Source organism: Narcine bancroftii, chromosome 2 (assembly GCF_036971445.1).
Source record: "Narcine bancroftii isolate sNarBan1 chromosome 2, sNarBan1.hap1, whole genome shotgun sequence".
Lineage (NCBI taxonomy): Eukaryota > Metazoa > Chordata > Chondrichthyes > Torpediniformes > Narcinidae > Narcine > Narcine bancroftii.
Genome location: NC_091470.1, coordinates 219970596 through 219994941, shown reverse-complemented (window position 1 = coordinate 219994941; position 24346 = coordinate 219970596). Strand labels below are relative to the sequence as shown.

The 24346-nt window shown below is 44.6% G+C and overlaps 1 long non-coding RNA gene across 1 annotated transcript; it reads left to right on the top strand.

Annotated features, from left to right (window-relative positions):
* The first annotated feature begins 5790 nt into the window (after positions 1 to 5790).
* LOC138752609 (uncharacterized) lies at positions 5791 to 22350 on the top strand. The gene is made up of 2 exons (XR_011350761.1): positions 5791 to 5914; positions 22184 to 22350. It is a non-coding gene; the product is annotated as an uncharacterized lncRNA (long non-coding RNA).
* The last annotated feature ends 1996 nt before the right edge of the window (positions 22351 to 24346 follow it).

The following is a 24346-nucleotide window of genomic DNA, read 5'->3' as shown; positions in this document are numbered from 1 at the left end:
GTGAATATCTATTGCTGTTGGGTTTTGGGGTCCCCTGGGCTGTCACAATCCCATTAACCTACAACGTACATTTTTGAAGGGTGGGAGGAAACCAGAACTGCTGGAGAAAACCCCACGCAGACATGGGGAGAACGTACAAACTCCTTACAGTCAGCCAGTTCACATTTTATTTCAGTTATTAAGGTTATATAAACTCTGTTCTATGCTTCAAGAATACTCTATTTATAATGTAGTTAAAGAATTCTTTTCGCTGATATTTAGTTGTTAAACCTGCCAGATTGTGAGACCCCCCCCACCCCATCGACCTGCACCTGTCACACTGGTCACTAGCCCATCTTTGTCTGGTTGCACTGGGTGTACAAGATTTTTAGAAACACATTTGCGGTGTGTTTGGTTCTCATAAAGCCAGTGTATCTGTGAGTCCACAGCCCCGCACACAACGGGCAACCTGCGCTCACTGCCTCCTTCGCCCGCCACTGCCGGGCGAAACCGTGCAAAATCCACAAGCTACAGTTGTGCTCGGGCCAGCCTGATTCCCCTTTCCCTGCAGCCGCATCATGTTCAGCTGGCACCGGCGAGTGAGCCCAGTGGCTGCAGCTGGTTACTGACAATGCTCTTTGCAACTACTGCAACAAGTGAACAACTCTCTCCCGAGTGATCATGAGTTGCCAATGGGAAACATTTAGGAACAACAATCTGGGAGATAGTCTTTTCCAGCATTGTCAACGCTTCGGGAGAAATGTGGGGTGAAGAATGGTGTGATAGTACAGATCTATCACCAATGTATATAGTGTATATAGTTACAGTATCTAGACTGTGCTTACAGCGATTGGCTGAGAGCTAAGCCACGTCTACTGTCTGGGCCTTGAAGGGTTGTGTCCCTAGCCAGGTCGGATCATTCCGGACTGGTCGGCCACCTGTGAAGAGCTCCTGTCTTTTGCTAATAAAAGCCTTGGTTTGGATCAACAAGTCTTTGATTCTTTCAACGAGCTCTACAATTTTATTAGCAAAAAGATTTTTTTTGAAAGGGATGGAGCGTTTGACTCAGCCAGAAAAACTTGATATTGACCCACAGTCAGCTACAAAGTCTTTAAGTTCTGGCTGCTGAACTTTGAAAACGTCCTGAGATTCATTCAGGTAGAGGAGGATAACCAGCGTCTAACAGCATTGCTGTCTATGGTGTCCTTGAGAGTCTACGAGAACAACCAGGATGAGACCACTTACACTGCAGCCATAAAGGTACTGAAAGAATTGTATGATCAACCGGTGAACAGAGTTCATGCCCGCTTCGTGCTTGCGTCGAGGAAGCAACAGCCCGGCAAGTCCAGCAGGGCATATTTACAAGTAGTAAAGGCATTGGGCAAGGACTGTAACTGTGTTGACAAAACTGCTGCCAAGATCACAAATGACCTCGTCCGGGATGCCTATGTGGCTGGGCTCCGATCGAACGAAGTGAAGCTGCGCTTGCTCGAGCAAGGGGTAGAAAAACTAGAGGACGTGGCCCGGATTTCAATCACAATGGAGGATGCAGCCTTAAAGTCCAACGAGTTCTCTAGGGACTGGACCCCTCATTCTGATGTGAGTAGATTGCCCTTCTACCCTACCACCCCCGAGATACTGACGGCCTGTCGGCTGCCGCTACCCTGCCCCCTGCGAACCCAAAATGTTATTTCTGCGGGAGGGACAAACACAGCAGGTCCCAGTGCCCAGCAAGAAAAGCCAGGTGCCAGAAGTGCCTTAAAAACGGCCACTTTGCTGCAGTCTGTAGGTCTAAAATGGCCGCCGGCAAACACATTGCCTCGTGTGAAGCCCAACCGCCACTATTCCATTCAAACTCTTCTTCCCCAGAGCTCTCGCCCAATGAGAGCGAGGGCTCCCCTGCACGTCAATGCTTGACGTCACGGAGACGCCAAACCCGGAAGGGGCAGCCCACCCTAGCAACCATGGTGTTGGCCCGCCTCTCGCCCACGTGCGGAACACTCCACCCGGCCTCGATCCTGACTGTGGCAACCGCAGCTGCCGCCGCCACAGCCACCCCCGGGGCCGACGCTACCACTGCTGCTGCCTGCTCCCCTGCTGCCGCCGCTGGTGCAGCCACCACAACCGACTGGGGACCCGCCACGGCCAACCAGGTACTCACCCTAGCGTCCATCGCTGATGACCGCCGGGGCCCGACAGCTGTGACCGACTACCTACCCACCGCCAACCGCGAGCAACTACAAACACCACTACTTACCTTTCATCCGCCGATGCCACCACAACAGCACTTCCGGGAGGTCCTCCAACCTGCTCCTCCAGCGCTGACTACGTCTATGACATCATCCCGTTGCATGACGTCGTCCCGTTGCGTGACGTCATCACGCGAAACTCCCCGTCAACTGGATCAGTAGCTTCTTCAATAACACTAAACCAGCAATGCTCTCATCCCCTCACTAAAGCAATGGAACTGATTAAAGTGCATGGACACTACACCAATTGCTTATTTGACTCTGGGTCAACTGACAGTTTTACCCAGCCAGATCTGGCCCTCCGTTGGGGACTTAACATTATCCCCACTACCCAGAGGATCTCATTAGCGACGAGGTCGCACTCGACTGGGATAAAGGGGTATTACATCGCCACGCTGGAAGTACAGGGCGTAACGGTCACCCACTTCAAATTATTCGTCCTTCCCCAATTGTGCGCCCCAGTGTTGCTGGGATTAGACTTTCAGTGTCAGTTCCAAACGGTGTCCCTACACTTTGGGGGACCCCACGTCCCCCTCTCGGTCTGCCATCGCCCCACCCCCGAAGCACCCGAGCAACCCGCCCCCATGCCCCGGGGCCAATCCTGCAGCCTTTCCACACTCCGGATTGCCCCACCAGCACTCTTCGCAAACCTCACCCCTGGCTGGAAGCCTGTGACCACCAAAAGTCGGCAATATAGTTACGAAAATAGGCAATTCATTAGGAGTGAGATGCATAGATTGCTGATTGAGGGCATCATCGAACCCAGTTCAAGTCCCTGGAGAGCCCAGGTGGTGGTTGTCAAGAACGGGGAAAAGCTACAGATGGTGGTCAACTATATCCAGGCCATTAACTGCTTCATGCTCCTGGATGCTTACCCCCTGCCATGTATCACAGATGTGGTGAACCAGATCGCCCGATACCGCATATTCTCCACCATTGACCTACGTTCGGCCTACCACCAGCTCCCGATCTGCTCTGAGGACCGACCATTCACGGCCTTCAAAGTGAATGGGCGACTGTATCAATTTCTCGGGGTACCATTCGGGGTCACGAATGGTGTCGCGGTCTTCCAGCGGGAAATGGACAGGATGGTGGACCAGAACGGGCTAACCACTACCTTCCCGTATCTGGACAATATCACCATCTGCGGCCACGACATGCAGGACCACGACGCCAACCTAGACAAATTTCTTCAAACTGCCCGTCGGCTGAACCTGATTTACAATTTGGACAAGTGTGTCTTCCGGACCACACGACTCGCGATTCTAAGTTGTGTGTTGGAGAACGGGATAGTCATGCCAGATCCTGACCGCATGCGTCTCCTAATGGACTTACCCCCCCCCCCCCATACCCAGAAAGCGCTCAAACGCTGCCTGGGCCTTTTCTCATATTACGCCCAATGGGTTAAACATTACGCCGACAAGGCGCGTCCTCTTATCAAGACCACCTCCTTTCCCCTCTCAACCAAAGCCAGAGCGGCTTTCGATCGAATCAAATCCGACATCGCCGCTGCGACGCTGCACGCGATCGATGAGTCTGTCCCGTTTCAAGTCGAGAGCCATGCATCCGACTTCGCCCTGGCAGCCACCTTGAACCAGGCCGGTCGGCCTGTAGCCTTCTTCTCCAGAACCCTCCAGGGTCCAGAGAGTAGACACTCCTTGATCGAGAAGGAGGCCCAGGCCATAGTTGAAGCGGTGCATCATTTGAGACATTACCTCGCTGGGAGGCGCTTTACACTGTTGACTGATCAACGCGCGGTCTCCTTCATGTTCAGCAACACCCTGCGAGGTAAGATAAAAAACGACAAAATCGCCAGATGGAGAATCGAACTCTCCTGTACCGGCCTGGTAAGCTCAACGACCCACCTGACGCACTCTCCAGGGGGACGTACGCCAGCATACAGATGGACAGACTACAGAAACTCCATGAGGCGCTCTGTCATCCAGGGGTCACTAGGTTTGCTCACTTTGTGAAGGCGCACAACCTACCCTACACAGTCGAGGAGATCCGCTCCATGACCCGAGCCTGTTCAGTGTGCGCTGAATGCAAGCCCTACTTCTTCTGTCCGGATAACTCCCACGTTATCAAAGCCACCCGCCCCTTCGAGCGTCTTAGCATAGACTTTAAGGGGCCCCTACCATCGACCAACCGTAATAACTACATCCTTATGGCCATCGACGAGTACTCCCGCTTCCCGTTCGCTGTGCCCTGCCCAGACACCACTGCCACCTCAGTGATACAGGCCCTTCACAGTATTTTCGCCATTTTCGGGTACCCCAATTTCATCCACAGTGATAGGGAGTCCTCATTCATGAGCGCAGAGCTGCAACAGTACCTTCTGGAGAGTGGTATCGCTTCAAGCAGGACCACCAGCTATAACCCACGCGGTAACGGCCAGGTCGAGAGGGAGAATGCCACCATATGGAGAGCGGTTACACTGGCTCTAAAGGTCTCCCCACCTCTCACTGGCAGGAGGTTCTCACTAGTGCTTTACACTCCATCTGTTCCCTCCTATGTACTGCAACAAATGCCACCCCCCACGAAAGTATGTTCCTTTTCCCGAGGAAATCCGAATCAGGAACCACTGTACCGGCATGGCTCACCGTCCCTGGCCCCGTCCTTTTGTGACGCCACGTCCAGCACTCAAAGAATGACCCCTTGGTCGACCGAGTGATTCTACTCCACGCGAACTCACATTACACCTACATTGAGTTCCCAGACGGGCGGGAGGACACTGTTTCGGTGAGGGACCTAGCTCAGGACGCGGTAGACCCAGCAAACCCCCCAACCCAACCTTCCCCAACTCTTTATTCCCCAGGCCCCGTGCTGCAACAGAAGGACCAACAGCACCCCAACGACCCGGGCCACCCTGCCGACAACACAACTGGGGAATTGAGTGAAGGAGCGGTCGCACCCGACGAGCCCGCTGGCGACACCACTCCAGCGACCCCAATTCCGGCACCACGGCGGTCACGCCGGATGGTCAGATCCCCTGACTGCTACAGTCCTTAACCTACCCCTTCCTTTCATTCTCTCCCTAGTTTTTTTGTTTTTTTTTCCAGGGTCAGTTCTCCAAGAAGGGGTGAATGTGATAGTACAGATCTATCACCAATGTATATAGTGTATATAGTTACAGTATCTAGACTGTGCTTACAGCGATTGGCTGAGAGCTTAGCCACACCTACTGTCTGGGCCTTAAAGGGTTGTGTCCCTAGCCAGGTCAGATCATTCCGGACTGGTCGGCCACCTGTGAAGAGCTCCTGTCTTTTGCTAATAAAAGCCTTGGTTTGGATCAACAAGTCTTTGATTCTTTCGACGAGCTCTACAAATAGATTTGGGCGAGAGGGTTGAAGGAAGCTGGAAGCTGACCAGTGTCAGGACTGTGCATCTGAAGTTACATCAGGGTGGCTGGCGGGAGAGAAGGGGTAGAGGGGAATCTTTCACGGGGCAGTGCCGTAACTAGGGGAGGGTTTACAGTGAGCAACCACTCCCCCTGAGCATGTATGTTCAAAAGCAGGCACCACAGATCTACCCTGCCGTCTCCTTGTGTGTGCTCCCTGCTGACTGGACTATTAACTGGTGTGGATCACATGCCATGCATGCGTGAATCGTGTAAACACAAGGCTCGAAAAGAATTCGATGTTCAGACAGCAAATCAGAGGGGGAGAGACCGAGAGTTGAGAGCTGTAAGTAAAATGTTTGTTTTATTTAAAAACTGAAATGATTTGCCATTGTGTCCCACAGTTCAGGTAGACTGAAGGGAGGGTTTGGATTTGGAGTTGGGTGTTGGAAGCTCCGGTGACCAGAGCTCCTGACACCCAGCTCCAAACCCTCCCCTCAGCCTGCACCAGAGCTCCTGACACCCGAGCCCGACTCCAAACCCTCCCCTTTCCCTCATCCTGCTGCACATGCACATTGGACTCTGGTCTATCGTAGTAGGCCAATTCCTATCATTTTAATTCCAACATTAAAATAACTTTAATCAAAAAGGGGTTGTTTTTACACTGGGAATGCAGGTGAAATAATGAACGGAGTGCATTTTCATTGAAAAAATGATTAAAAATATCTGTGATTTTGTTAAATAATAGCTAATTTTAAATACAGTCACCACTTCAATAGTTGAAATTATTGGTGACTCATTCCATTCGAATGGATTTGAACAATTAAATGCAGACCCTGCAGTGACTGTATGCTTCGTTCTCTCCCCTCCCCTCTCCGTCCTGATGCTCTGTCGTCTTGCTTGGGGCGGAGGCACTGGTGAATACGGGGATGGAGCTGGGAGGCTGGGGTGGGTGGGGGAAGAGAGCGAGTGAGAGAGTAAGTTGAAAGGAGCAGGGGGTGGTTGGGGAGCTCGGGGTAGTACCAGTCTGTGCTGGAAACCTCGTCTTGTCTGCAAAAGCACCATTTTCAGCACCACTGAGTGAAAGATCAGAAAGAATCTCCCCGTAGCACGACCGATCTGAAGGGCAAACTCTCTCTCTCTCTCTCTCACACACACACACACACACACACACACACAAACACACACACACACATACGCGCACACACACACACACAACACCACACACACACACACACACACACACACACATACGCGCACACACACACACACAACACCACACACACACACACACACACACACACATACGCGCACACACACACACACAACACCACACACACACACACACACACACACACACACACATACACACAACACCACACACACACACACACACACACACACACACACACACACACACACACACACACACGGCTGAGTTTGCTCTACCGCTTCATGGTCGGCAGAAGCAGAGGTTGCCTGGCTGTGGCTGCCGATTTAAAAGTGTGTGTGTGCACAGCCATGGTTTTTATGTGCTCTCGCTCCCCCTAACATTAAAACCTGGCTATGCCCCTGCAGTGGGTTGGCGGGGGTCTTACTAAAGCTTAGCCTAGGGGGGCCCGGGTAGTAGTTAATCTCCCACTGGAAACAGTGGCGGAGATATCCTCCACGCTGCTCCAAGTTTTCAGAAAGTCTGAAAAATGTTTTACTTGTGCGTGTTTTTAAAATACACTTGTTCCCACATTTTGCCCTGAATGAAAAAGGCCAACACAAGTGGCACTTTACAGTGAAAAAGAAACTCCGGGAAAGCAAGGAGGTGAACACAAGAGGGATGATTATCCTGCTTGTCCATACGTTGACATCCTCACCCCAGCCATAAAATTGTCTTCTGTTGGTTGAATCGATTCAGTAATGAGGCAGAAAACTTTGACATCTGAAATTAGGTCCACCTGAGAGAGTGGCCTGTCCGTTAATGACCAGCTCATATTGACAATTGAGAATGTTGCCACTGGTCCTTCCCACCCTCACATTTTCTGAACTGATGGTGTATTATCATAACCAGGTGCAATTTTCTTACAGGTGATCAAAGGTGTTAATTTTTGTTGTTTGCCATGATAGAAATTCTGTTTTGATTTATGTTGGCTTTCATAAATCAGAGTATAGAATACAGGAGTTGGGATGTTATGTTGAAATTGTATAAGGCCAACTTTGGAATATTGTGTGCAGTTTTGGTCGTCGAATTACAGGAAGGATATAAACAGCATAGAGAGAGTGCAGAGGGGGTTTACGAGAATATTGCCAGGGCTTCAGGGTTTCAGTTTGCGTAAGGTTGAGCAGGCTGGTGTTTCATCTATGTGTGAGTTCGTAGACAACACATGGATGAAGGAAAAGGTTCTTTACTTTATAGTTGATGTAAACAGCACCATGAGGCTGCAAGTCTCCATTACAGCTCTGCATACTGTGTGTCTCCTGCTCTGCGTCTGCCCCTGGTGGCAGCCAAGTCTAATCAAACAGTAAGGCATTGCTAGTTGCCTTGCAACCACGATCATTACAGCTGGGACTTTATTCGCTGGAGCGTAGAAGGTTGAGGGGTGTTTTGGTGGAGGTATTCAAAATTATAAGGGGAACAGATGGAGTCAATGTGGATAAGCTTTTTCCACTGACAGTGGGGGAGATTCAAATAAGAGAGCATAGATTGAGAGTAAAAGAGGGAAAAGTTTAGGGGAAACATGAGGGGGAATTTCTTCATGCAGCGGGTAGGGGCAGAGGTGGTAGAAGCGAGATCGATGTTACTATTCAAGGGAAGGTTGGATAGGTATATGGACGAGAGAGGTGTAGAAGCCAAATGCGGGTCAGTGGGACTAGGTGGAGAAGATGTTCGGCAGAGACAGTTTCTGTGCTGTAACTGATTATATATTTACCAAAGCATTGGGAGGATTTGTGTCGAGGAAGTGCAGAGATGAGCAAGTTTGATGAAGATGGTGAAATCACATGTTTCAGTATGAAATGATATATTTCCAAGATTTGTGCAGAACATTTATACTTTAATTGGGTTCTCAATTCCAAATGGAAGTAGAATGGGAAATTTCATCTCAGGAATTTGAGTCAACTCTGTCCTGGACTTTAATGAAAATCTCAAATTGACTAGAAGAGAAAAATCCATTGTATAATGTACTTGAAGATGATGACAAGAGTTGATATAATAGGCTTTGCTGAGCGCAGGGGATTGTGAGTGATGTATGGCTCAAAATAGGATTCCAGTCATTTTTGGTGAGGTGTGCTAACCTAGAGCAGAGTTTGACACTAATGCTGACTTGGACCTCTGTAAACCATTGTGAAATTGACCGAAGAGATTTGAAGCAACACTGAATGATTTGCGCGCAGAACAGTTCTAAGCAGGATGAACACTGCAAGGGATACATTGCTGCATCAATTCCACATGAGAGACAGACATCAGTAAGAAACACCATGGCTTCCACAGGACCAGAGATCACAGGAGAGAGGTGGGAGCTCAGGATTCCACAAATTATCTAATACAAAATGACACAGGAGACCTTCTGCAAGCTCCCAGAACACTAATCCTTTTCCCCCTTCCCCTTATATCCCCCTAAACTGAACATAGTCTTTCATAAATGCCTATTAATTCTGCCTTGATTTTTATTGCTGTTAAGTTGCAATAAAACTATCAACTGTAAACTCTGGAGTAATTTACAGTGGCCTGCAGGCAGTGACACCGTTGAACAATCTTAGAAATCCATAAATGATCTTTATATATATTTATTTCAGATTGCTATGTGTACGTGTACGTACTCTTTCTTCAGCAAAAGAAAATGGTGTCGACCTTTTTATTCTTCCAAGAAACAATAACCCTTTCTTCTTCCCAGAAAACACATCTCACCTTGCCTCCCTGCACTTTCCCATTGACCACAACGTCCCTATTTGTCTCGTCACACGACCCCGCACAGGCGCTCGTACACCACGCTGTTTGCCCTCCCCATTCCAGCCTGCGTCTGCGTGTTACCTCTCTCGCACTCACAAGCGACAAGCGGCTGTACTCCTGGCCCACGTAAGTTCGCAACCACAACAAGGCTCGTCGTGGCTCAATTGATAATAGGATTAACTCCTCCTTCCTGCCTTTTCCCCATGTCTCTTAATTTTCTGACCATGTAAAACTCTATCCAACCTTGTCTTAAATATATCCCCTGAGGTCGCCTCCACTGCTTCAATGGGGAGTGAATTCTACCGATTCACCACCCTCTGGGCCTAACCAATGTATTATATAGATGAATCATTATCTCCCTACCCTGGCTAATTGGAATCAGAATTTATTGTCATGAACCTGTCATGAAATTTGTTGTTTTGTGGTATTGCTATTGTGTGTTTCAGGTGCAAAAATTGCATTTCCATGAATACACTATTTTTAAAAAAATAAATTTGTGCAAGGTAAGAGAAAAAAGAGAGTTAGTGTTTGTGGTTAATTGTTCATTCAGAAATCTGATGGCGGAGCAGAAGGAGATGTTTTTGTACTGTTGGGTCTTCGTCTTCAGGCTCCTGTACCTCCTTCCTGAAGGAAGCAGAGTGAAGAGAGCATGGCCTGGGTGATGAGGATCCTTGATGATAGAGGATGGTTTCTTGAGTCACCACCTCTTGTAGATGTCCTTAATGGAGTGAAGGCTGATGCCCATGATGGCGCTGGCTGAGTTCACAACCCTCTGTAGTCTTTTCCTGTCCTGTACCTCCCTACCAGTCAGTGTTGCAATCGGTCAGAATGCTCTCCACGGTCCGCCTGTAGAAATTTGCAAGAGCCTTTGGTGATGTTCATCTCCTCATATTCCTAACGAATATAGCCACTGGCATTTCTTCTGCATAATTACATCGATGTGATGGTTTCAGAATAGTTCTTTAGTAATGTCGGCACCCAGGAATCTGAAGTTTCTTACCGTATGCATGGCTGACCCTCAAATCTCCTCAGACTCCTCACAAAGTGTAGCCACTTGCATGCATTATAAGGACCTGCTGAGACCAGCATTAATTAAATCAAGTCTTCGTGGTTTCATTGCCATCTCCTTTTCAGGCAGTAGGATGATGTTTCTCGGAGGATGCAGCAAATTTCACCTTGCGTGATATCTTCTGTATTGAATTGATTTCAATTATTTAATTGGCAGTAGCTTTCTATGTTGGTGCCCTTCACAGCAGGGAGTTCATACTGTATGTATGTGTGAAGCAGATTGATTCAACATCACAAGAGCCAACTATGTTCTAGTTTTCCCTAAATCTTAAATCCTCAAACTGAAAGAGTCAAAATGCTCGACTTTGTCAAAATTAGATCTGGCATTATTGGGATCGCCCACATAGCTATTAAGCAAAATTATTTTCCAGTTCATATTTTAATGTCATTTATTTTAATTTGGAGATACAGCATAGTAACAGGCCCTTCCAGTCCACGAGTCTGCTCAGCCCAGATACACCCATGTGACCAATTAACCTACTAACCTCGCATACCTTTGGAGGAAACCAGAGCATCCAGAAGGAACTCACAAGGATACAGGTAGAATGTACAAACTCTTACCTTCAGCGCTGGATTTAAACTCAGCTCACTTTCTCTGTTAATAGGACTATAAGATCCAGGAAAAGAAGTAGGACATTTGACCCATCAAGTCCTTTCTGCCATTCCATCATGATCTAATCCATTCTCCCACTCAGCCCCAACCTCCTGCCTTCTCCCCAAACATAACCTTTGATACCCTGACTATTCAATCTCTGCCTTAAATACGCCCATCGACCTGGCTTCCACAGCCGCTCATGGCAGCAAATTCCAGAGGTTCACCACTCTCTGGCTAAAGAAATTCCTCCACATGCCCTTCAATCCTTATGTTGTTACATCGTGTCCTAGACTCCCCTACCATGGGAAACAACCTTGCCACATGTACTCTGCCCACCCCTTTCAATATGTGAAATGCTTCTACGAGGTTCTCTCTTACCCCTCTCATTCTTCTGAACTCCAAGGAGCTGCGCTCACTGATGAGTTCAGGGCTTCAAGATGCTGTGAACCATCACTTAAGAGCATGGATACGTGATGTGAGAGCATCTCTTATTAACTGGTTGATGCTTCTTGGATCTTCATAAATGGCGAAGGGTAAGATGTGTATGGCTGCACTTGACTGATATCAGACTGTTCCTCCACTCGGAAAGAACTCTGCTTCCTACGAGCAATTACACTCTGATTTTTATTGTTTTAGCACTTACTAACATCTTGATTCAGAATCACTGACATTAATCTCATGTTCTCTAAGATGCTGAGAAGAGTCACTTCATTCAAGTGGAGCATCCTGGACTTGCAACAATAGGGGAAAAAAACATTGCAACTGATTTCATCTGAGTAGAAATGCTAAATGACAAGAACTTTGGTGCACAAAGCACTACATTGTTTTAGATATTACCTTGGAATTAATTGTTTATTGCCTGCTGCAATAAAATGCTATCAAATAAATAGTTTTTCTTCCATTTCTCTCAAAACTGCTTGCAACTGAAAAGGATACATTTTAAAAGTTGATTTGAATATATCCATTATTTTAATAGCATACAGAGGTTTCTATTAAATTCTGTGTTTCATTTTCCTAAACAAACTTTTTAGAATATAGAATATTGCAAACCAGTACAGGCCCTTTGGCCCACAATGCTATCCCAACCTATATATTCCAACCAAAATAAAGCACTATCCTTTCTGCCTTGTAACCCTCTATTTTTCTTTCATCCATGTACATGTCTAAGAGTCTCTTAAATGCCCCTAAGGTTTCAGCCTCCTCCACTACCTCTGGCAAGGCATTCCAGGCAGACAAAACTCTGTGTAAAAAGATTTACCCCTGATGTCTCCCCTAAACTTTCCTCCCTTCACTTTGTACAAATATTCTCTGGTGTTTGCTATTCTTGCCCTGGGAAAAAGGCACTGGCTGTCTATCCTGTCTATGCTTCTCAGAATCTTGTATTAAGTCTCCTCTCATCCTTCTATGCTTCAAAGAGAAAAGTCCCAGCTCTGCTAACCTTGCCTCATAAGATTTGTTTCCTGGTCAAGGCAACATCCTGATAAATCTCCTCTGCACCCTCTCCATAGCTTTCACATCCTTCCTATAATGAGGTGACCAGAACTGAATGCAATACTCTAAGTATGGGCTTACCAGAGATTTGTAGAGTTGCAACATGACCTCTTGACTCTTGAACTCATTCCCCCTATAAATGAAGTCCAACATCCAATAGGCCTTCTCATACTGTGTAGTAACCTTGATGTATGGATTTGGGTCCAAGGTCCCTCTGTTCCTCAACACTGTTAAGTATCTGACCATTAACCCTGTAATGAGCCTTCTGGTTTGACCTTCCAAAATGGATCACTACACCCTTATCCATTTGCCACTTTTTTGCCCAACTCTGCATCCATTTGTAACCTATAACAACCTTCAACACCATTCACAACTGCTCCAATCTTCGTATTGTCCTCAAACCTACTGACCTGTTGAGATAGAAATGGCTATAGGAATGGAAATGGGATGAACATTTTAGCACCACCACCCCCACCCCTTCCCCACCAACACCTGCATCTCTTATATTGTGCAGATGCAATCCAGGTTAAAAAACAAAGCATGATTTAGTTTATGTCAGCCTCACAGATTTATCTCACCTCCAGTGGATTTCTTGAAGGAGTGTCTATTGAGATCATTGACTTTAATTTCTATTGCATTAATTTAGATCTTTTGCTTTTACTAATTATATTTTTAAAGTTTAGATGCAGAGCATGGTAGTGGGGCCTTCCGGCCCAAGAGCCTGATAAACCTACAACCCCTGAACATTTTGAAGGGAAGGAAGAAACCGGAGCACCCAAAGGAAACACAGACAGACGTGGGAAGAACATACAAATGCCTTACAGACAGTGCCGATTTGAACCCCGATCAATGGCACTGTAATAGCATTGTGCTAACCGCTACACTAAGCTGCCACCCAAACTATCGATAAATTACTGGCTGAGTCACAAAGACAAATAAGAACATAGGAGCAGAAATTGGCTATTCAGCCCATCGAGTCTGCCCTTCTATTTAATCATGAGCTGATCCATTTTCCCACTCAAGTCCCTCTGCCCAGCTTTTCCCCATAACCTTTGCCTGGCTAATCAAGAACATATCAATCTCTCCCTTAAATGCACCCAAAGACTTGGCCTCTGCAGCCACCTGTGGCAACAAATTCCACACATTTACCACCCTCTGACTAAAATAGTTCCTCCTTATTTCTGTTCTAAGCGGACATCCTTCAATCCTGAAGTTGTCCCCTTTTGTCCTAGACCGGGGCAGGCAACCTTTTACCATGTGTGGGCCGGATGGTTTTCCAGTGGTTGAACGCCAGGCTGCACGGGTGCTACCATAAATGAAATAAATACTGAAACACAGATATTATGTAGTTGAAGTTGACTCTGCTTGAAGAACGTAATGCACAATGATTGAACATAACTGACGAGAATTTATCCAAAAAAAAATCCACAGAGAAAATTCAAGCAATGTAGATCAGTTATTTTCCTTCCAAAAACCTCAATAATGCATTTCAGGTCAGGAATAAATAAGAAATAGATAGATAGAACATTATTGCACAGAACAGGGCCTTCGGTTCTCGATGCTGTGCCAACCTATTTAGTCCACCAAAGAAAACTAAACCCTCCCTACCTTGTAACCCTCTATTTTTCTTCCATCCATGTGCCTGTCTAAGAGTCTCATAAATGCCCCCAATGTTTCAGCCTCCATCACCATCCCTAACAAAGCATTCCAGGCCCCCTCAACTATGTGTAAAAAAACTTAACCCTGATGTGTCCCCTATACTTCCCTCCCTTCACTTTGTCCAGATGTGCTATCCGCGTAACAGCAGGTGGAAGATAACATTGGAGTTTGCTGTGTGCTACATCACCACCACAGCTGGATTTCAAAAAATATTTCATTAAATATAATGCTCTTGGAGATTTTCTGAAAGGGGCATGCATCTTTTTTTGTTCCTTACATCAGTCAGCGACCCTCTTAATTTTGGTACTCTTTAAAAGGTTACAGCAAAATTGATATTTTTGTCCAGTTAAGTGCGCTGGCATTGATGTAATGCTAGAACACCAAATCTCTATCACATCACGTTGATATTGATCTATGGAGATGCTCCTGGGCTACAAATCAACACTTGAGCTAGATTCTGCTTCCATCAGATTTTGGATTTTTTTTAAAAATGGACTCCAGGGTAAAACGAGCCCTATGAAGAAGGTAAATCAGGTTTTGGTAAAATCGTAAATGTTTTAAGACAAATAATGTGGGTTCACTAATGAGTCATTTCGTATAACGAAATGGGAAAATCTTCAACAAACCTGATATGGCTCAAAAGCACTGACAAAAGTTAAGGTTGAAAGGAGGAGCTTGAGATTAGGAAGGCTTAAAATAATGAGAATCAGAATTTATTGCCTTGAACGTGTCACAAAATTTGTTCTTTTGTGGCAGCATCACAGCGCAAACATTTCTGCAGACCACCTTTCAAAATAAATAGAAATAGCGCAAGAAGAAGGGAAATTCCAACTCAGGCAGTGGCTGTGGTTCATTGCTCATCAGGAATCATAGCGGAGGGGGAAGCTGACCTTGTGCCACTGAGGGCTCGTCTTCAGGTTCCTGCACCATTTTCCCGATGATAGCAGTGAAGAGGGCACGGCCTGGGTGATGAGGGTCCTTGAGGATAGAGGCTGCTTTCTTAAGACACCATCTCTTGTAGGTGTCCTCGATGGAGTGAAGTTTGGCGCCCCCTGGTGTCGCAGGCCGAGTGAACAGCCCTCCGGAGATTTTTCTCGTACTGAGCGTTGGCACCTCCGTGCCAGACTGTGATGCAACCAGCCAGAATGCTCTCCATGGTTCACCCATAGAAGCTTTTGAGCCTTTGGTGCACATCCTCAAACTCCTCACAAAGTATAGTCGCTGGCGATAAATACATTAATTTATCTAATTTATTTATCCACCCTCCAATAAAGTTAATGCGGAAGGACTATGTTTCTCGATTACAGTTTAAAAGATCATGCCTTTCTACTTGTTATTCAGAATGGGGCAACACATCAGATGAGGTTTAAACAGGAATGTCTACAGTCACAGTGATTGTGGTACAATGCACAAAAATGCTGGACAAATTCAGCAGGTCATGAGGCATCGCACCAACATTTCAGGCCTGAGTTCCTTCATCAGGTGTATTCCTTGACGAGGGGCTTGAGCCTGAAATGCTGGTTACGCTTTGCTTCCTATAGATGCTGTGTGGCCTGCTGAGTTCCTCCAGTATGTGTGTGTATATCAAATCCATAGTTCGTGCAACACTATTACAGCACCAGCAACTCGGGTTCGAATCCGGCTCGGTAAGGGGTTTGCACTATTACGAGCCCAGAGATCCCCAAAACCAGGCAGCAATAGATATTCACAAGACAAATGGTTACTTAAACAAAAATTGCTTTTAATTATCTTTAAACATGAAAATAGAATCAAACTTTAACTTATCACTATTGACTTACTTAACTTAACTTAACCCCATTCCAATTCTAACCTTTCCTCCTCTCACCTTGTATGTAATGTGTGTGTAAGTTCAGAAAAGTTCTTACGTTCACAGTCCAATCTCACTTCTCATTCCTCTAAGTTCACTGGTTGCAAGCAATTCTTATACTGTGCGTAGAAGTTAACATTTATAAAGTTCACCGCTCAGAAAGGTTCTTGCCAGTTTTCAGAGATTTATTATACATTTACTTCCATCAGCCACTCCAGTGTCTTGCTGACGAAACTTGCCCCTTCAGGGTTCTCCAGATGATAACCTCCTTCTTTCAGGTCACCATAAAGTTCCTTTCTGTTTCCCTTATTCCAAGTGAAACATTAGAAAGTCCTCTTGGATGAACTACAAGGGGTTTGACCAGGCCATCTTCCACATGGGGCTTTCCACAATCTTGCCAGCTTGTTCTGTTCCAGTCCCAGCTGCTATTGCTGGCTGTAAGACAATAAATTCACATGATTGTTGTCTCAAGGTAGGGGTACTTAAGACAGATATAAAGATTTTTTATTCCTCTTGTCAGGTCATGAGCTTTTGGAACACTCTTTCTCAAGGAGCAGTGGGAGCAGATTGTTTGACTAATTTTAGAAAACTGCAGTACACCTCTGAAATGGCTGGTGTAGTGGTTAGCGGAACACCTTTACAGCACCAGCCACTGGGACCAGGGTTCGAATCCTGCATTGTCTGTAAGGAGTTTTGTATATTCTCTCTGCATCTGTGTGGGTTTTCCCCGGAGTGGGGGGGGCTCTGGTTTCCTCCCACTATTTGAAACCTACCAGGGGCGTAGGTTAATTCGATGTAAATTGGGCGGCACAGACTCGTGGGACAAAATGACCTGTTATCGTGCTGTAAAGAACCATAGGGCAATTATAGCACAGAAGCAGGTACCTGTCTAAATGTAAAAATTAAAATAGGAAACTGGCCGTTCGGCCCATCTAGTCTGTGCCAAATGGTTCTGCCTAGTCCCATCAATTTGCCCAGACCATCCATGTGCCTCTCCAAACTTCTCATAAATACCTGCACCAAAATCGAGCCCCACGTTCACCACTTCAACTGGCAGCTCATTCCACATTCTCATCCCTCTCGGCGTGAAGAAGTTCTCCCAATGCTCCCTTTAAATATTTCACCTTTCACCCTTAACCCATGTCTAGTTCAAGAAAAGCTAAGGTGGGTAGCAGGGGGAGAAAGATTATCAAGGACAAGCTTAAATGCAAAGATCAGCCTTGATCTTATTGAATGACAGAGGAGCAGCCTCAAAGATTTGAATGGCCTATTTCTGCTCTTTGTACATATTCCAGCAAAAACACATTCTTTAAACTATTTCTGCAACACAGTCCAACATACCCTATGGAATCACAGAGCAGGGAACATTTTAGCACAGCGCAGGCCTTTCAGCCTACGATGTGGCACTGACCTCTAGAAACTGACTCAACAATCTAAACCTTCCCTACTCACACCCATAATCCTATACTGTATTTTGCTTGCACCAACCTCCACTACCCTTGCTGGCAGTGCATTCCAGACATCCACGACTCTCTCCGTAAAAAAAACTTACTCCCTGACACCTCGCCTAAGCTTTTCTCCTCTCACCTTGTACAGACGTCCTCTATTGTTTTCAACGTTCATGTAATTTTTTGAATTCTTGTTTTCTATGCAACTCAAAGCATCTTCTCTTCAGCATTATCTTTAGTCTTCAACATGCTGGTCCAACTATTTCTTAATCTTTAAAATATAAAAAACAAATTACCTCATTAAACCACATTTTCAGTTACATGTGCTTTGTCTTTCTGGATGCCATCATTTTCACAAAAGTATATTCATGAAGTGCCTTTGGACACCTTTTCTAATCAAGGTGTTTCTAAGTTCAGGTCGTTTCATGATTCTGTGGTCGAGGAAAGACTAGTTGGCGCCAACATGTCATCGGTGGGTACAATTTTGTAACATGGAGGGCCACCTTACTGGTCAGATAGGAAAAGAGGTCACTGCCCTCCCTACTCCGTGTCATTGAATGTCAGACCCACCCACAGCCAATTACCATCTTACAATTCGTCATGTGAAGTCACCTGACAATTGGTCACATGGAGTCACATGAATCAGTACCTGGGTTAGCCCCTAGGTGCCTGGTCTAAAACCTGACCGTGTGTTCCAGCCTCTCTCTCTCCTCTTGTGGTATCTTCTTGAGCTGCTCCAGACTGGGAATCACAAACAGTGCTGAAGAACTAACTAACAGTGAGGTGTTTAGATGTATAGGGGATCTCTTTCACGTGCATCTCAAAGGGAACCATTGTGGCGGCCCGCCACCGCAGAGATCGAGCTGGCACATTGCGCGGGAGTAGACAGCAGCATAACCTGCTGTAACACGTCCCTTAACATAGCGAAATGGCGCAGTTGAAAGCTGGAGCAGTGCAAGACCAGCAGCCCTAAAATGGCGCTGGCCAAGCTGCCCAGCTAACAGATCAATAACAGGTTGGGGAAGAATGGTATTCACATGCAAGGATGTTCCCACCCGCTATTCTTATTCATGCGGCTGATGTCAGCCAATCAAACAGCAAGAACTCCAACTGTATAAAAGCAGCCTTTCCAGCTTTAATAAATCTCAGAGCTTAACCTCCCACACTGTGAGTGTGTGTGTTTCTTTGTAGCAGTCGGCTACACCATCATCTGATCTCATTTGCAAACAGTTTCTATAAGTGTCCATTTTAATCCTCTGTTGTTGTGGCTGTTTGTATTTATGTTAACTTGTACCAAAAATCGATTTGCCTGGAGGGGTACATGTCTCCTGTCGGGTATTTGTTCCATCCCTGTAAAAAAAAAAGTTCATCATTTATGACTACCACATGTCACTCTTTGACTTTTGGGTCTGTTTCTTGCCACAGCCTGAAGTCAGACAAAATTAAAACAAAATAATGATTTCCATTTCCTTTGTGGTTCATTACATCTGGTGACACACACTGAAGAAGGCCACGAGGACATCAGAGTTTATCATTTGTGAGCTGGACAAACATTTATACAGGAAAAGGCTACAGAAAGTTGTGAACTCGGCCAGCACCATCATGGGCAAGAGTCCACTCCATTAAGGACATCCACAAGAGGCAGTGTCTCAAGAATGCAGGCTCCATCATCCAGGACCCTCAACACCCATCAGGAAGGAGATCCAGAAGCCTGAAGACAAACACAAGGACAGCTTCTTCCTCTCTGCCATCAAATTTCTGAATGGACAATAAACCACAGACATTTTGCACGAATTGATTTTTATTTTTAAATAGTGCATTTATGGAAATGTAATTTATAGCAATTCTTGCACTTCTAGTGCACTATAACGTTGCTGCAAAACAACAGATTTCATGATTCAGATTCTAACTGAGTGAATTCTCTCTGTGTTCTCCCGATCTTCTGCTCTAATTCAAACATTAAACTTCGAAGGCACAATAAAAACAGATGCTTTTGTCTATTTATCGTGTTTGTCCCTCTGCCAAAGATAAGAAGTGCCCTATTCAGTCACTTGCGACTGTTCAATTTCCATAGCAAAAATGTCTCAAACTGAGCTATTGATGATCGAACATTCACACCATTATTAAGAAGAATTTGACAACTGGAGCCGTCATTGTGACAAGAATTAAAACTGGCACTTTTGGGACCATGGATCCTTGCATTAGCTTTTGTTAGATCCATGCCATTTGAATGAACAGCAGAGCATCCAAATGCTTAATAATTAACAAGTATGATACCTTAGAGTTTGGTTCATCAATCTACATGAAATTACATTATTTCAGTGAATCATAAGACAATGTCAGAGCAGAAATAGGCTATTCAGCCCATTGAGTCTGCCCCATCATTTCATCATGAGATGATCCATTTCCCCATTCAGCCCCACTCCCTGGCTTTCCCACCATAACCTTTGATACCCTGGCTAATCAAGAACCGATCAATCTCTGCCTAAAATACACCCAATGACTTGGCCTCCACTTCCGCCTGTGGCAACAAATTCCACAAATTTGCCACCCTCTGGCGGAAGAAATTCCTCCGCATCTCTGTTCTAAGGGGACACACTTCAATCTTGAAGTTGTGCCCTCTTGTCCTAGACTCTCCTGCCAAGGAAAACAACCGTTCTACATCTACTCTGTCCATGCCTTTCACATTCAAAATACTTCAATGAGTTCCCCGCTCATTCTCCTAAATTCCAACACGTACAGATCAAGAGCTGTCAAACGCTCCTTGTAATGATAACCCTTTCATTCCCGGAATCATCCGAGTTAACGTCTTTTGAACCCTCTCCAACATCAGCACATCCTTTCTCCAATGAGGAGCCCATAACTGCTCACAAGACTGCAAGTGAGGTCACACCAGTGCCTTATGAAGAGTCAACGTCACATCCCTGCTTAAATTACATAAGTCTATTTCGGAAATGTGCTTTAGGTGAGGTGTGGAGATTGCAACCTTTATACACTCAACCTGGCTGTGTGCAAAGATGAGATCCTCCTGGGAGACATTCTGAAAAAAAATTACAAAGGTGGATTTTCCACAGGATCTGGATTTGTTCCTTCTGGGAAACTTTATGGGCATGAGTTTTCTTTCTTTTAAAATTATTTTTATTATCATAAAACCATACATTATAAGTCCATATAAATTAAATATATATACATTTGGATTGCTACCATATTATACAGAGATAATTCCCATCTAAACATAGTGAATAATTAAAAAAAAGGAAAGGAAAAAGAAAAAAGGTAAAAAAAAGATTGATTATAAGATCTGACCCCCATCCACTAGCCAAGGTTGAAACTGGTATTCCAGCGGACTTGAAATTGAGCAACAGCCTCCGGAAATCCAACAAAACATGCCCATTTACTGCATCCCCGCATCTTGATCATTCCAATTATGAAAATAAGCTACAAATGGACCTCAAGTCTTATCAAAAGAGATCTTAATCTTCCTAACATTATGTCTGATTTTTTAACCAAGCTTAGAAAGGACATAATATCCAGTAACCATTGTCTATGGGGGGATGGAAAGTCCTCTTTCCATTTCAGCAATATTCCTATTCTAGCCAGTAATATAGAAAACACTAAGACATATTATTGGTTAGACGTTAAATATACATTTACATCACTGGAGAAGCCAAACATTGCAATTAATGGACATGGTTCTAGATCGATCCCAAAAATGGCTGAAAATGTTCTGAAAATAGCTGTCCAATATTCTGCTAAATTGGAACAAAACCAAAACATATGGATCAAAGTGGCTTCAAATCTTCAAAATCTTATCAGAAGTTATCTTTGGAACACAAGAGATGATGGAGGACTAATTTTAGATTTTATTATTGGGCAATGAACATAAGGAATATGTTATTGTTCTTCCAGTTTGATTAGAGTTCTTACAACTGGTCCCAACTGAATGGAAACAGAATTGAAATCCCTTTAGAATCCTTCCTGACCTATTGGGCTCACCTTGACCTCCCTCTATTCCAAAACTAACAAAGAATTTAATAAGGAGATAAAGATTGAAGATTTGGAGTCAATTTAGGCCATTTTTTGGAATTGTAGGATTTATATTTACTAGTCCTATTCTACTCAATCATTTATTCCAATCCACCATTTTAGATGCAAACTATGAAGAATAGAATTGTTTAGGAATTAAAACTTTTAATGATTTTTTTATCCAACAAAACTTTGCATCTTTACAACAACTGAGGTTGAAGTTTAATCTGCCAAAGACATTTTTCCAGATACTATCAAATTAGACATTTTGTTTGTTCTAAACTTTCAGTATTTCCAGATCTGAATTTCATAGACCAAGTTTTTGAATTACAATTTGTAGATAAATCTTCATATACCTATTTCAGAAGAAGATTGGATTTCAATTTTGGCTCTTCTCCATGACTCATCTCTATGCACTGTACACAGTTTGATTCAATTTAAAGTGCTGCATAGCGCAAATTTTCCTAAAGTTGAACTCGCTCGAATCAACTCATTGTGTGACATGAGTTTTACACCGTCTAGATACCAAATTCAATTTGTGAATGTCGTCTTGTTTGTAGCCAGGAAGTGTATAGCGGTCATGTGAAGTCCAACATGACATGATGGAAGACGGAAATGCACAGGAGGATATATGACACGTTCGTTAGGGTGTGGCAACCCTATCTGCAACTCATCGGAATGCAGATATAATTCTTCCCCTTCTGAATAAAGGAAATGCAACAATCTATGCCAGTTGTGAAATGATTGAGATCAATAAAGTGGGTTGTTGCACAGATGACGTGCTCTTATATTTTGTTCCATATCTTTTTTTATTTTAGATTTCTTTGGGTTTTACTTAAGTTCCCTTAAGGGGTTAGTTCTTTGTATTAGTTTAATTTATGTAATCTTTTCTCTGTTGTCGGGGAGGGAGGGGAGAGAGGGAAAAATAGACTCTGTATATTGTATACCATTGTTAAAAGAGATTGAGTTGTTTGTTTGGGTTTGTACACATCTTTGAAAATCAAAAATAAAATATTCAAAAAAAACCCACATCCCTGCTCTTATGTTCTGTTCCTCTTAATTTTAATTCTGTACCTCATTAATTTGCCTTCTTCACCACCGACTCAACATGCAAGTGTATATCCCTTCCAGTTAGGTGATGCAAATTTTAATTTACGATGTTTTTCTTCAACTTCAGCCGAGACAAGTCAATATTGTTTTCATTCCATAGATTTGCCCTCGCCAGACAGAGGCAAACCTCTTTGCAGCTTCCCGTAGTAAAATGATGGAGCTTGCAGATATACTTAATTCATAAAGAGGGAAAAGATTTTTTATTTTGTGTGTGCTGTTGCTAGTGAGACTACAGGATAATATTGATCAATTGGCAAGATGAGAAGAACAATAGCTGATGACATTTAATCCTGATCAGGTAATGCACTTTGGGTGCTCTCATAAAGCTAGGACCTACGCAATAAATGGTAGAGTATTGAGGAAAGGAAGGACCTTGTCTGCGGAAGTGATCTACTGCCTCCGGTGCTCCCGCTATGACCCTCTCTACATTGGACGCAAACTGGGAGATTGTTTCGCTGATCACATTCACTCTGTCTACCCCAGTGGCCAATCATTTCAATTCTGCACTCCACTCCCACACTGGCATAGTCTCAGGTAGTGTAAAAATCAAACCACCCATAAATTGGTGGAGCAAAGCCCAATATTCATGGAGCCATTCCCCCTCCTTCTCTTTGCCCCTGTGCCTCCCTCCATTATCTACCAATTACCTCCTGCCTTTGGGACTGTGCTCCTCTCCCTGCCCTTTCACCCCACCATTTTGTTTGGGTGCCTGCCCTCAGTCAGTTCAAATCCTTGATGATTGGTTATATATCTTCATCTTTGCTCTATAAAATACACTGTTTGAACTGCTAAGTTTCTCTAGCATTGTGTTTATACTTTAATCACAGAGTCTGCAGACTTTCCTGTTTTACTCTGGAAGGACCTTGGTGTACCGTCCAAGGTTGCCTGATTATAGCAGCGCAAGTAGATACGTCGGTGAAGAAGGTACACAGGATTTCATGGGGAGTTTGAGGAGATTTGGTATGTCACCAAAGACTCTTGCAAATTTCAACAGATATGAACATGAAGAACATTCTGACTGGTTGCACCACTGTCATCACTCCATTAAGGACATTTACAAGGGGTGGTATCTCAAGAAAGCAGCCTTTATCCTCAAGGACCCTCATCGCCCTGGCCATGCCCTCTTCTCACTGCTACCATCAGGAAGGAGGTACAGGAGCCTGAAGTCGAATACCCAATGGTACAAAAACAGCTTCTTCTCCTCCGCCATCATAATTTCTGAACGGAATTTGCATGAATTATTTCTTTTAATTAGTGTTTTCACGGAAATGTAATTTATAGCAATATTTGCACCTGAAATGTACAATCGCCGCAAAACAATGAATTTAATGACAACAAATTCTGATTCTGATTCCAATTAGGCAGGGGAGGGAGATGATACATCTATATAAAACATTGGTTAGGCCATAACTGAGGTACCACATACAGTTCTGCTCACAATGGAGATGGTGCAGAAATTTACCAGGATGTTATCTGGGATGGCATGTTACCATTACAAGTGGCCTGGAGAGGAGGAGGTTAATGAGGGACCCGGTATCAGCAGAAAAACATACTGAGCAAACTTGTGGGACTAAAGATAGATAAGTCCCTTGGATCTTGATGGAATGCATCCC